This window comes from Lissotriton vulgaris, chromosome 12 (assembly GCF_964263255.1).
Source record: "Lissotriton vulgaris chromosome 12, aLisVul1.2, whole genome shotgun sequence".
Taxonomy (NCBI): domain Eukaryota; kingdom Metazoa; phylum Chordata; class Amphibia; order Caudata; family Salamandridae; genus Lissotriton; species Lissotriton vulgaris.
Genome location: NC_141700.1, coordinates 94,157,745 through 94,173,620, shown reverse-complemented (window position 1 = coordinate 94,173,620; position 15,876 = coordinate 94,157,745). Strand labels below are relative to the sequence as shown.

At 42.5% G+C, this 15,876-nt stretch overlaps 1 protein-coding gene across 8 annotated transcripts in view; it reads right to left on the bottom strand.

Moving 5' to 3' along the window:
* The window catches only part of POGZ (pogo transposable element derived with ZNF domain), a 520,715-nt gene extending 509,041 nt beyond the window's left edge, over positions 1-11,674 (bottom strand). For all 8 annotated transcript variants that reach the window (XM_086947330.1, XM_086947332.1, XM_086947335.1 and 5 more), the window contains exon 1: positions 11,468-11,674. The gene's annotated coding sequence lies outside the window, so the exon portion shown is untranslated. The remainder of the gene's footprint in view (positions 1-11,467) is intronic.
* Positions 11,675-15,876: the final 4,202 nt, after the last annotated feature.

Below are 15,876 nucleotides of genomic sequence, written 5' to 3'. Positions count from 1 at the left end.
ATATTCAAAGGAAATACAAATTATGGTTTCGCTATTCAGAGAAAATACAATTAAAAGATTTAGCCAGGGACGGTTATTGATATATTCAATGTATATTCAATTTGTCTTCAGTTCTAGCACACATTTGTTTATTTAGGCAATTAATAAGTAACTGAAACAGGGTTGTACAAGTTGGCAAGAATCTTCACATTAAAATATTAACTTAAAGACACCCTCCCCACACAAGCAACTGATTCCTTATGCAACTAAAAGAACCTAAATATCAACATTTAGGCTGATATACCACCCAATGTTCTTAAAATTAGTGAAAATATAGATGGCTGTCTGCTATGCCCCACGATTCTAGGATGGATACAGAACTGTGGCTGATGTAGATGACCAGACATTGCTCCTACGTCGCTAGTTTTAGTTATTAGATCGGTCTGCGGCATTTCATAAGAAGCATTGGAAATGCAATAGGTCTTGCATTAGGAAAGTTTGAGCTATTGGTCTTATAAATGACTTTTTTTTAGTTATGTGTTTTTTTTAAAATAGCTAAATTAATAGCTTTGTCATTTACAATACCAATAGTTATAACTTTCGCAAATGTGACACCTATAGCATTTGTAATGCAACATATTTTGTATTTACGTGACTTAGATGTATTGATATTACAAATAACAATGGCTTTTAATTTTTTTAAATAATTAACACTTAAAATAATGTATTTAATTTGCAATGTCAATAGCTTAAACTTTTGTAAATAACTTTTGTGAAGATTATGTTCAGTGTTTTTTATTGTGACGAAAATCCAAGAACAGAAGTGAAATATTAACATCTTTTTGTGATTTGTAATAAAGCTTGAAACATTGAAAGAACATATTTGAACCAGTGATGCTGTGGGGGTGCTGAGTGATGCTGTGGTTGCGCTGAGTGATGCTGTGGTTGCGCTGAGTGATGCTGTGGTGGCACAGAGTGGTGCTGTGGTGGCACAGAGTGGTGCTGTGGTGGTTCTGTGGTGGCGCAGAGTGATGCTGGGGTGGCGCAGAGTGATGGCATACCTTATCCTCAAATTTAATAGCATCATGACAGGATTGAACAACATGACCGAACTGTCAAAAGCGTAAAAACCACATTTCCCATAATGCACCATATAGGGTCACAGATAACCAAATGCTGTTGCCAACCATTATTGGCTGAGATGCCTAAACTACATTTCCCATACACTTGAAAGCGGTGACACATATATGCGATTCCAAGAGAAAATGCTTTTTGCCCGCTCGTGAACAACCAAGGAAAGCATCTACAATAGACGATTAAACAAAGTTATGAAGATATAAGGTAAGCCCAGCCAAGGGACACAAACGTGACAGAATGCATATTAAGAAAATCAGGGGCCAACAGATAAACCGGCTCTGATATTTTCTTTTCGAAACGCGAGCTAATTGTTAGGATCTGAGTATAGTCCTATGTTTGTGTTTATGACTTATCAGGTGACCAGCCAGGACAGGGATATAGGACAGTCCTACCTTCATGTCTGTGCTTGATATCGATAGTGTGTGGGTTCCTGTTTCCTGGTGCTTGGCTCCTGTGATTGCCGTTTCACCTGATTCTATTTTTCTCACGGGCTCGTGAGTTACTCTGGACCTGTTGATCAATCCTTTCTTTCCCGTTCCCATAGTTAGTTAGACCCCTTTTGTCCCTTCCCTCCCAGTCCTTCTCCGGTTCCCGTTTTGTGTGTCACAGAGGAAAGGGGTTTCTGAGATTGCTGTTTGGCATTCCTGCCTACAAGCCTTTGTGTAGTATAGCTCACCCTGATTGCCAAAAGGAGGTTGGTAACGCGCTTTGGAAACAAACGCTCGTATTGTTTCCTTTTGCGTATATTTTTTGCCTTCCTTGTCCTTTTGTGCGGAAGTGACGTTTCGGGTTATTCCGCGAGTCTGCTCCTGACTACGGGTGTTGCAGATACTGGCTTTTCTGGCCCCTTATGTCTTGCCCCATTCCCTTTTTAACTGCGTGTATTAGAAAGGGTTTTTTAGGTCTCGCGACCTATCGATGTGCGCAAGCGCATCGAGCGGAGCGAGAATTCAAGTGGCGAAAACATCTTCAAACTAAAGGGCTTTCAGCCCCGCGGTTTTCATGCTGTTCACGTGAACCACGTGATAACATGCACGAGCATTCAGGGCCAGCCAGCCCAGCACATCAAAGGGCTTTTCCTCCCCTAATTATTCATGGCCGGCCGCAGGCCGGCCGTACTTTCAGTTTCCCGAAACGGCTTCTCCTCACCTAATATGGGGAGGAGAAGTCCTTTGATGTGCTTCACACCAATGCGCCTCACAGTCATTCCTCTTGTTTGTATTTGCTTCGGCTGCCATTCTCAGACTCCACGATCTGCTCATGTGCACAAGACGCTTTACACATTACACTCATCTGCCTGAAGTGGGAGTTTTAAACAAGCAAAGCTGGTCCTTCTGTACTTGCAGTTTCACTTCTAATGTGTGTTGTTATTTATCATGATTTTTAGCTGAAGTGTATCACGCTCGTTCATGAGTTTGATCTTTTCATACTGTGAAATGTTTTCTAAGTTGTTTTTGATTGTCTTACCGCTGGAGGTCTCCCTGTGCTACATTTAGCCTCTGACACATGCAACGCCACTCAACCACGCAACGCCACTCAACCACGCAATGCCACTCAACCATGCAACGCCACTCAACCATGCAACGCCACTCACACATGCAACGCCACTCACACATGCAACGCCACTCACACACACGCAGCGCCACTCACACACACGCAGCGCCACTTTTACCCACGCAGCGCCACTTTCAGACACACAACGCCACTCACACCCACGCAACGCCACTTTTACCCACGCAGCGCCACTTTTACTCACGCAACGCCACTCACACACGCAACGCCACTCACACGCGCAACGCCACTCACACGCGCAACGCCACTCACACACGCAACGCCACTCACACACACGCAGCGCCACTCACACACACGCAGCGCCACTCACACACATGCAGCGCCACTTTTACCCACGCAGCGCCACTTTCAGACACACAACGCCACTCACACACACGCAACGCCACTCACACACACGCAGCGCCACTCACACACACGCAGCGCCACTCACACACACGCAGCGCCACTCACACACACGCAGCGCCACTCACACACACGCAGCGCCACTCACACACACGCAGCGCCACTCACACACACGCAAGTACACTTTTACCCACACAGCGCCACTTTCAGACACACAACGCCACTCACACCCACGCAACGCCACACTCACCCATGCAATGCCAATCACACACGCAACGCCACTCACACACGCAACGCCACTCACACACGCAACGCCACTCACACACGCAACGCCACTCACACACGCAACGCCACTCACCCACGCAACGCCACTCACCCACGCAACGACACTCACCCACGCAACGACACTCACTCAAAGCCACTCACACCCACGCAGTGCCACTTTCCCACACACTGTGCAGTGCACAATAGGTCTCGCAGTAGGAAAGTTGGAGATATTGGTTTTGTAAATGACAAAGCCCTTTATGTTTTTAACATGCAAAATAAAAATAAAAGGCATTGTTATTTGCAATTGTAATAGCTCCAACTTTCCTACTGCGAGACCTATTGGCAACGCCAGTGCTTGTTTACGTATGCCAGAATTGTAATGGCATTCTTTTTCCCCTGATGACGAAAGAGACACCTTTGTGATATTTATTTGAGCGCTTCTCCTGACACAAGAGGATTTATCTTGCATCGGAGTCAGCGTGTTTGTTACTTGCTGCCCGAAGATCTCCCGAAGCAAAACTTGCATTATTGACTGGTAAGAGTAATGACCATCACAGTACATGATCTTATGCTTTAGCACTGTTGGAACCATTTGTAAAGTGTGCTTTTGTTTGTGTAGGTGCAGAAGCGTGGAGGTGGGAGCTGTGAACCTATTGATCTAACCAGGGTGGAAGCTGACTTGGTGTCTCCTGCTAATCTTCCACCCTCTTTTCTGGTTCATGGGCACACTCATGGTAGTATCTTATGAGTGGTACATGAGTTGGGGAAGTGAATTGGTACTTGCTTCGTTCCTGCAGTGTATGGGCTAAGTGGACGGAATCCAACAGAGACGGAATCCAACACTAATTAATCACCCATCGGAAATTGCACTCTGAAGCGAGACCTAAAAAGGATAATCAAATACGCCCTTTCCTATTTCCAGCAAAAACAGTGTTCTAAATTCATTTCTGGAATAGATGAATGCTGTTTAACCCGTTGGCTGCTGCCGTCGGCCAACGGTCGTTACTTGCACTACCTTGGTAGTGCTGTGCACGTCTGTTGGCCGACGCTGCCCTACCCGTTTTTCGAACGTTCAGCACTGGAGCTGAATGTTCGCCGCCGCCAACAGGTTAATGCCCTCCCCACTACAATAGAACAACCCCGCAAATCAGAGGAGTTGAATCCTTTAGCAATATTGTATGGCAGGAATCTCAATCTTTTGACTTCTGGGGACCCCCACTTAATCATTACTGGAAGCCGGACCCTGTCATAAGCATTGCTGATGATTTGAACAGCAAAACAATACACACAAGAAATGCAGAAAAATAAACATTTGTCAAACAAATACACAAACAACACCTTTTATTTAACCTCTTAAGTGCTGCGTCGGGGCGTTGGCCGACGGCAGCACTACCTCCCCAGTGCTGCGCACGTCCATTGGACGTCCATTCAGCACTAGTTCCAATGGACAGCGCAGCACTGGGGAGGGATATTTGCGCCGCATCTAAGGTGTTAGATCGTAAACACACAGGGGCCGATTCCGATCTGGGACAGAAAGCTCTCCGACCGAGCCGGACCTGGAGTCCTTCCCGACTGAGCCGGAGTCCTGTAGTCCAACCGAACTAGTACGATGCGGCCGCATGCTGCCGGACTCGGTTCGGTCGGACTCCCATAGAAGTCAATGGGAGCCAGTCGTACGAATCGTACACGGGCCCCCATTGACTGAATGGGTACGTCTCGCATAAGGGCGCCCCCTACAGTGGGTACGCGTCGGTACCATCTGCACCGTACAGGCCGGTCTCCCCCTGTGTCCGAGTCGTAAGGCTGCGGGTGACAGGGGTCCGACGCAGACCCACAAAAGCAACGTCCTAGACATTTTGCGCGCTGGAAACTTCAGATCGCACTGGCTGTCCGACGCGAGCATCGTACTGGCTCAGTCGTAATTCGCATCCATTGCACAGCAGTCAGCTTACGAACGAGTCGTACGGAGTGGTTCGGCCCCGGAAATGACTTGGTCGCTGAATTTCGTATTGCTCGCATCGTACTTGCTCGCGTGTACGAGTCGGGCGGAAAAAACACGTACGGCTCGAACTTTTTCTGGCCTGATCACATTCGGTGCCCTTCCGACCCAGATCAGAATCGGCCCCATAAATGAAATTAAAAAATTAAATAAATAACTTTTATTAATTAATAGAAAGGCTAGAGCTTTTCTAATGTAAATTTGGGCCATTCATTGTCCATACTATATTCTGCTTGATGCACCTGCACTGCTCCCAAGACTCAATCTGAGGATACCAATTTAATTCTTAGCCTCCAATTTTTTTTATTTTCAATTGCACATTTGGCTTCTTTCTTGATATACACTTTATTAATCTGTTAATATCATTTAATTTTCAGTAGTCGCAGACCCCAAGGGGTCTCCGGACCGCAGGTTGGGAAATACTGTTGAATAGGATTCCAGACTCAATCCGTTCCACTTTTTTCCTGTTTGTTTGTGAATCAATTTTTTTCTTCCTGGTACAATCTTTCAGAATACTTTACACATGTATGCAGCGAGTGAGTCTTGTGCTAAAATTGGGGTAAACCTGTGTGACACTTCTGAAAACGTCCACGCTTGTCTTCAGGCTGTAAATGCCCAGATGTGCTGCAATAGTTTAAATCAATGGGAGCAAATCAGAAATGTTAGTCTCTTTAACCCGTTCCGCGGCAGTGCCGCACTTCCGGGCGGGGCTGCGTCGGCCGTTGGACGTGCGCAGCACTACGAAGGTAGTGCTCCCGACGGCAGCACTTAAGGGGTTAATTAAACCTGTTTTTAGGCCTGTCATTTTGACGTTCTTTCCAGAGACCTACTCCACTTGCACTCCCAGGGGAGGAGAAATGGCCATTGAGCTCATGACTCTATAGCATAACAATTCACATTCAATCATCTAGCCATCAATTGAGTTTATCACATTCAATGACATTAGATCTCCCAAGAGTAAAAAGATTCTACTTGAGTGGCAGAGCCTTTTCATCCCGTACTGCCCACTTATGGAATTCACCAGCCAAGTGAACAAGAAACCTTGAGGATCCGAAACTTGGGAGGGCTTTAACCTCCTGTCTATAACCCTATCAGCTGCACCTGCAATATTGTATCTGTTTTCTGAGTGCCAACAATCCTTCAGCATGTTCTGCAATGTACAAAACCAACTACGGTAAAATGATAAAACAAAACCTTTTAACTAGCTTTTTATACAACAAGTCGTACATAGTAGAAGTCTGTTTCTCACATTTGAAAATAAAAGGTCATAATTCAATTTAAGGGTTTCCAATTCAGCAAATTTGAAGCATAGATGGCCTCACAAGAGTTTGGACACATGAGCTCAGAATTATGGCAGATATCAGCAGAATTATTTTAAACCTATTGGTCATTTTCCTGCTTAAGCCAGTATTTAGGTATTCTGGAACAATTGCTTTGACTACAACTTATAAGTAATCTATAACTCCCAAAAAACAAATACATTAAAAAATAAAGCGGTGTATATTATCTACAGGTGTGTAACTGTTTGTCATGTAATTCATCAGTATTTACACATACTCGTCTGCCACTGTGCATATAAGTTTGTACAGTAGCTGTTATAAACGTTATACCATTTATATACGAACAGAGTTGTATGTACTATTGGTATTTTATAGAAGGCGAGACCATGTGTCCTTTGGCAGGGGAGATAATAAAACCAAAAAACGTTGCTGGCTTCCAACAGGGCCATGGGAAGGAAAATAAATCTGACTAAACTGAGTGCCATATAAGCACAACAGGACGCTACTACCTTTCATGACTCCAAGTACCACCACAGGATGCCTGTTTGACGGATGTATGTCGTTACATGGCAAACTTTTACAACGCACACCGTTACAACGCATTTTTTACAACGTAGATGCATTTACAACGAATGCCTTTACAACGCATGACATTACATAGCAGATGCTATTACAACGTATGCCATTACAACGTAAGTATATATATTTTGTTAATATAATTAATTAAAATGTAATTAATTTAATAAATTAAATTATTTTTAAATAATTATTTTGTAATATATATATATATATATATATATATATATATATATCCAACCAAAACTTTCTCCAGTAAAGAAAAGAGATCCGGGCCACTTAGAAGTGCAAAGCGTGATTTTATTCAATGGCTTTCTCGACGCGTTTCGCAGTCAGTTCTGCTTTTTCACGAGACCGAAACCAAACAGGAAGTGCTGAATATATACAGTCACATGGTATTGAAATCATACACATGGAAAACAGACTACCGGTACATTTACAGGCTGAGTCCGGTGCAAATAAAAGGCTCATTATACATGCAGATTAGAATCATATGGAATGTATGGAACAAAGCAAAATACGTAATCAACGGAAATTACATAGCATTTAGTTTGTATTTAGAACTATTGCGCCCCAGTGGGCCATGGTTCTACAAACATAGGTGTTCCCTTTCAACATGCCGTGGAAGGCAGAGGCAGTATGGTCGTCATTGGATCGCGGCCAGTGGGTGCTGGGACAGCAATGAATTGGGTCATTCATACTGTCGAACTTCTTCACGCATGCAAAGCCCTTTAAGTTACTGTGATTACGCCATATATATATATATATATATATATATATATATATATATATAATGAAAATAAAAAAAAGAAGATTATTTATTTATTTATTTATTTATTGACATTTGTAGAGCGCGGCGAATACCCGTGGGCGTCTCGGCGCTAGTTAAGGGATGGATCAGCAACTGGGGTAAAGAAGATATACAAGGCTATTGGTCAAATAACCACGTCTTTAGCTGTTTGCGGAATGTGAACAGGGAGGGACTTGCTCGGATATGTGCAGGAAGGGTGTTCCAGAGTCTAGGGGCGGCAACCAGGAAACGCCTGTCGCCCCAGGTGACTGTTCTAGTGCAAGGCACAGCCAAGAAGTTCTGAATAGAGGAACGAAGAGATCGGGTTGGGACATGATGGAGAAGATTCTGTTTGAGAAAGTGGGGACCTTGATTATTGAGTGACTTGTAAACAATACACAGCGATTTGAATTTGATACGGCTGCGTATCGGGAGCCAATGGAGATCCCTAATGATGTTTGTAACTGGTGCGAACTTGGGGATCCCAGCCAGCATTCGTGCGGCTGCATTTTGGATTGACTGCATCTTATTTGTCACTTATTAGGTATCTTATTAGGTATTTAAAAATAAAAAATCTAACGCCAGGGAAGTGTAATAGTAGGGTAAGTGCTGGATAGTGTAGGCTATAAAATTACTTTAAGTTTATTTTTAAAAGAACTATTATTAATAAAGTACTATTATTATTAAATAATAAAATTATTTAAATAATTTTTTTAATTAATTTAAATTATTTATTTTAAACAGAACCCTAAAAATACCCCAGATCCCCAAAACCCTAAAAATACCCCTGTACCCCAAAACCCAACACCCTAAAAATACCCTGTACCCCAAAACCCAAACCTGAAACCTAAAAATACCCCTGTACCCCAAAACCCAAACTCAGCCCTGAACCCTAAAAATACCCCTGTACCCCAAAACCCAAACCCAGCCCTGAACCCTAAAAATACCCCTGTACCCCAAAACCCAAACCCAGCCCTGAAACCTAATACCCATGTACCCCAAAACCCAAACCTGAACCCTAAAAATACTCCTGCACCCCAAAACCCAAACCCAGCCCTGAACCCTAAAAATACCCCTGTACCCCAAAACCCAAACCCAACCCTGAAACCTAAAAATACCCCTGTACCCCAAAACCCAAACCCAACCCTAAAACCTAAAAATACCCCTGTACCCCAAAACCCAAACCCAGCCCTGAAACCTAAAAATACAGCTGTACCCCAAAACCCAAACCCAACCCTGAAATCTAAAAAAAACCCTGTACCCCAAAACCCAAACCTGAAACCTAAAAATACCCCTGTACCCCAAACCCAGCCCTGAAACCTAAAAATACCCCTGTACCCCATAACCCAAACCCAGCCCTGAAACCTAAAAATACCCCTGTACCCCAAAACCCAAACTATATATATATATAAAATTACTTTAATTTATTTTAATTATTTTTAATATTTTTTAAATAAAAAAAAGGTTAAATAAAATGATATACTTACCTATACTTACGTTGTAAAGGCATGCGTTGTAATAGCATCTTCTATGTAATATCATGCGTTGTAAAGGATCCTGCGTTGTAATGGTGTGCGTTGTAACGGTGTGCGTTGTAAAGGTTGTTTCCCCTGTTTGACAGCAAAACCCTGCTGTTTACCTGCTGCTGTTGGTTATAAGGGTGGCAAGAGGGGGTAGCCCGGGTGACTGCCCTCAGTCAACATGTGTTCTTAATATTGTGCCTTTAGCCCACCGGCTCTTGGACAGGACACCAACACCACGTAGGAAGATGCATTGGGCCATTCTGTCTAAACTTGACCTATGTGAGGTGACAAAACGTTGGCCTTATGTGCAGAGAGGAAACCTTGAAGTTTTAAACTTTGCTCATCCCTACATGCAAACCACAAGTATGTATTCCAGGCCCGGTAAGTGCAACATCTTGTACACAAATCCCACAACCAATGAGTGCTTCAGGCTCCAAAGAGTACAGAAAACCCTTAATTGATATCCCATAAAATAACTAAGTTACAGACTTTGTGGATCACTCAGCAGCACTATCTGGATGCAAACCAGACGGTCTTTTAGAAATATTTGAGTGTTATCAACATGCCAGAAATTTGACAGCTCTTCAAAACAGTCATTTATACAACTTCAGTTTGTACATTTTACATCAACTCTTTTTGTGGAAGCTTCCTCCCTCAGATATTACTTTTCATACATCAGAGCCTCCATAACCAGAATTCTAAAAACGGACTCAAGATCAACTCTTTAATACTGGCCCAATATTAGGGAGTAACCAGCATCCGTTGTCAAAGATCTTCTTTGCACAAAAGCCTGACATGGCCCTCACACTGTGACACATTGCTGCATGGTAAAGTGCATACCAACTGCCAATGTCAACAAACCTGTTAACTAATATTTTCACAGCCAAGAATTTACAAATGTACTTTCTGGTGGCCTTATACAGCACTCATGCAGGAAGGAAACCAACTAATTCACCTTCAATCAATCCAACCACAGTATCAACTCATTGAAACTTTCACTTTTGGGACTGTATCAAACCTGCAACACGACTTCCCTATAAACACGAAAACGCAGTATGATAATACATCAGTGATGTATCAAGTGTGTCTCACCCTAACATCCTATGCAAAGTGTTCCAATGATGCTAGGAATAAATGAGGTGCTTAACAAAAACCATATTTAGAGGGTCAGGCCCGAGGAGATTAAGAGACAAAGAGGACAACTTGACTGCCGAAGGTCAGGGGCGGATCGGTCACAAAAATCACACTGTATTGACAACCAACGCAAGGCTGGCGTAAAGTGCATGCATTTCCCCGCTGAGCAGTCGGAGTAAATTTTAAGATGATATTAAACTACGACAATCACGGAGAGTGGTGATGTGCACAACAGAACTTCGTTACCTAGCGCAGGTAAGTTGTCAAGGCAACAGGTCATAACATGCTCTTGGAGGAGAGTTGAGCATCCCATTCCCCAAAGACTTCCTATAAATCACTGGTCTCCCACTTCTCCAACCAAAGATGGACTACTGCAAATCACGTTCAGCATGCGCTGGGCGGGTCCGCCCCTGGGGGAGAACTTGGTGCTGCTAATGACAACTGCCTTCCAAAGGTATGCAGCCCATTTCCTTACAGATTCTTTACTGTCAGTGTCAAATCAGTGTCAGGTGTTTCCTGCCAGAAAGGTGTCTTGACTTTATTTAAAGAAGCAAGAATTATAACTGCGCCCCATCATCAGTGGCATTGCTGCGGACAAAAAATAGTCCGCCAGGAACAAGATGGCGGCTGCGGAAAGATACATCCAGAATAAAGATACTATAGAGCTCATTAACCGCCGCCCTAACTTTGAGAACAGCCGTACATCTGATCACTGTCCACTAGTGATTCTCCCAGGGTACCGCAGGAGCGAGAAAGAGAGGGCGGTGCAGGGCGACCACAGGTCAGATAACATCTAACCTCACTCCAGCTGCCTCCAATGTCCCCTCCCCCAAGTCGCAGACTCCTCCTCGCGCCGGGCCGCACTCACCTGTTCCAAGAGGAGGTACGATAGAAGGAGGGCTTCCGCCACTGACAAAGACACCGAGAGCTACCGCCCTGGCAGGTCCCCAAAAACTGCACTACTCTTCCACCGGCCCAGGCGGCTCCCGCGCGGCTCGATACAAAGGAAGAATAGACCCCGTGTGGCCGAAGCACTCCGCAAACAGCGCGGAGGGATATCGTGACCTCACTTCCTTTCTTTAACTGCAAGTATGCTCATTGGCCGCGCTCCGTCACGTGGTACCTGACGTCACTGTGGAGGAGAAGCCTAACCTGCACTTTTTTTGTTCCAGTTCTTTTCACGTTGTCTCTTTATGGTGTAGAGTAGGGATATTGTCATGTTTGTCTGAGGCAAGACTAGAGGTAATCCTGAGTAGGAAAGAAAATGGAGGGATTTAGAAATATCTGTATTTAGATGTTTTACAGTGGAAAAAATGGAGGACATGTTTAATTATTATGCATTTCTGTACTTCATACATTCTGTAAACTATGACTAGGCCCTAGGCCTGAGGATCAGAAGAAGATGGAGCATTACATGACAATGCATCCTTGAACACATGCCTCAAATTGAAAAGGCAAAATTAACTGACATTTAAACTCAAAAACAGCAACAGAGTTCCCAAATCTTTGGTAAAGTGTCAAAACATTATTTGGCATTAGACTGATGATTTGTATTTTTAATATTTTTTTGCAAAAATCTTAGCATTGCATGGTAAGTTGTAGCATTTTATCAAAAGTTTGAAAGCACTTTCACATAACTTTTATAACTTTTGCTTTAAAATAGTTGTGATATTTCTGAGGATATATATATATATATATATATATATATATATATATATATACATACATACATATATATATATATGTTGAAAGAAGCTGAGAAACAATAATTACTGTAAAATGACATTACCACCCCAAAAGGTTTACAAGTATAAATAAGGTATGGAGCATACGTTGTCTAAAATGACACCAAACTGTCAAGAGAACACGCTCAATACTAAATCATACATTTCCCAAAAATTACGTAAACATCTAAAAAATATTCTGTTTAGAATAGCATCATTGTTTCCAAATGCTTGATACCTTAAATATTTACAATAAAAATGGAAACTTTGTTTATAGTCTTGAAATTTCAAGCACTGTTTGATATAAAATGACAGCAAAGTCACCAGAACATTGAAAGAGGACATAGGAAAATGTGGAGTAAAATACTGAACTAATGTCTTCAAGGCATTGAAGTTACATAAAAAGCAGTATTCAGTGTAACAAGGCTACAATGTTTCCAAATCACTGAAAGAAGATGCTAAAAAAGCCACAAAATAGCTATAATAAAACCAGGCCTCTGAATGTAAAGGTGAATCTGTATTTGATATAACATTTTGGGAAATATGACAAATGGAGTTAAAGAAAATGTTAAAAATATATGGCACTAAATTATTACTTGGTCCCCAAACTATTAAAAGAACATATAATCCCAAAGCAAGAGTAGTTATGGCTACGAACGGCCACACAAATGCTAGTCTTCTAAGGTGATGGTTGTAGGCGCTTCACCCTCTAATGATCAAACTATTTAACAAGCATAAATGCAATTCAACAGACAGAATCACGCAAAAGGGAGTGCCTCAAGAGTCCAACAATTGTATTATAGAGCTTTTTCTCTTTTTTTCTCCTCCTGTGATGGACACATAATTCTATGGTGTTGATTCCAATATACTCTTCTCCAAGACCAAAATAACATGGGAGCCATAGTATGCAGTCTCAAAACTGTTCTCTTTATCATTCTTCAAAACATCAATAAAACAGCTGGGCCAACACGTTTCGTCCTCTTTAAGGACTTCATCAGGATTTATGAATTTCTTTGCAGCAATATCACATCGAAGTCTAAGTGTGAGGGAAGCGGTTCTCCCAGAGATTCTTGGAACACTTGTATTGCTCTTATATTATCGTTGAGGAAGGTGTATACCAAAGAAGAAGAACTTTGAAATAAAAGATTATATATTGACTTTTGAGTATGATATGTGTTTCTCTCAAACTCATGAACATATACATATATATATATATATGCTTTCGCTCATTACAAAACAATGGAAGCTAATCATGTAACACTCAGAAACATGTTACTTTCTGCAAAAGCCAATGAGCAGGTGGCAGGATCTTCTCCTGGTGGAAGTGCAAAATGTCTTTCGGGAGAAAATATCATTCATGAATATCACATTGAGTTCATTATTTTCCTAAAATCCCACTTCCTACTGCCTACACAGAAAACAAGGTAACACTTTTCAGAAATGTACAAATATACTACTCTGAATAAAATGGCTTCTGGGCCTACTAACGATCAATAAGTAAAAACATATATCTGATTGTAAAATACATAGGCACACATATCTGAAAAATCTTGTGTGAAAACAGTAACGCTGAAATACATAATATGTGATTATGTTTTCACAGAAGTGATATATTTAGTGAATCAGTGCAACATGTGAAAAGGCTCAAATCAATCAAAAACCCCTATGATAGAGTGTAATCATGACACAGCTGGAGGCTGTTGCATGCTAGAGTTGTGTGCTTGTTGACCAGGGGCGGATGGCATGGCTCGCTGGTTGGTGGACGGGCACAGGGGTTGCAGGTAGTATCGCGGGGGGAGGGGGTTGAATATATATTTTTTGTTAAAACTTACCTTGAGGTCTTCTCTGCTCCTGCTCACCTGCCTCCGACGGGAACAGGAAGCAGTTAGCCAGGCTCCCTCCCCTAAACCAATCACAGTACTGCAATGCAGCATTGTGATTGGTCTGAGCGCCTTGACACGGCGCTCAGCCAGGGGCTGGAGGGGTGGGCATGTTCTCCATGCAGGCTGTATTGTAGCCTGCATGGAGACAGGGAAGTGCGCATGATTTATTTGGGCCGACCAAACAGTCATTGTGCACTCAGGTGTGTGCATACCACTCCTCCCCTGCTCCCAGAGCAGTGCCGCCCTCCCGCAACACAGACGGACATGAGCCATAACATGATAATAACTAAGTTATTATCATTTTATGTTTCTAAAATTGCCACTGCTGTGAAGCAGGTGGGTGACGCTCCGCTGCCATAGCGGAGGAGCCGCCACTGTTGTTGCCCCCGACATTTTTATCACAGAGCTTATCATAGCACTGTGTAAACTGTACTCCAAACTTGAACTTGTGGTTGAAACAAATTTGGCTTCAGTATGAGATCAGGACATGGACACAATTATGCATGTGGAGGATTATTGATTTTTGTCTGGACCACTAAGTAAGGATGTGCGGTCTCATGGAAGAAAGAGTGCTTTTTACATTCCCCCATTAATTTCAGCATTGGAGTTTGCAGGATGGAACTGATATAAACCAACTGTTGCATGTTGTAGAGGAGCACTGCAAGTTCATGTAGAAAAAGGCTAGAAGTTATGGTTATCAGAATATAACTCATCTGTTCACATGAGAAAAAACAACGAAAGAGTTACTTAAATGGGCATTAGCAGATCTAAGGGGAGCTTCCTGGAAAGTCTTGTGCTGACACGGTAATATCAGAGGTTGCTATGGATGGCCAGGACCTGCTGCTTAGAGAAAGAGGTCATGCACAGCTGGGTTGATTTAGACATGGAAATGTGTGTGTTCCCCCCATATGTTAGGCTCTGCACCCAGGTGACACTGTTGTTGTTCAGAAGCTGTGGTAAGCTGCTTTGGATAGGATGGGCTGCTTGCATTATATCATAGACAAAACTCAAACATTCACTCAAAGTACTTTGGTAAGTTTAAGTTATACTTACCGTTACTCATACTAAACTGTTTAATGCCACTTCAACAGCAGTTCTTAATGGAATGTCTGTTTTCTAAACTATTTAATATGATCAAAGGTAAATATTTAAACTTACTGTTACAAAACAAGATTCAGAGCTCACTGAAGTTGCCAAGGTATATTACGCTTTGCAAACTCAAACTCCTACTCCTGCCATAAGATATGCATGACCTCACACGTGGCATCTATGATGATATCTGATGACATCTCAAATTACATCATCTATGTATTGCATGTACTAGGATGATGTATAATCCTGACACGTGTCCACAAGAGGAAAGAGCAAGAACTGCTTGAAGACCACATTTTATATCTCCACAAGAACTGAACTTGAACCAACAATAGAAGTAGTGTTTTTCTGGTGGGTAACAGTCAAATCACAGATAAACCATCCTCAAAATCTCAAGCCGCCTAAAAAAAAACCTTATTACCCCACACTGCAAATCATCTCTAAAAGCTACAAAACGGTTATAACACCTTACCGGAGTCCATCGCTTAAGCCTAAAAACCCCTTACCACCCCATACCACAACTCAACCCTAAGCCCTAAAAGCTCCTTTCTACCCCATATTTACCTATTGCTTACCTA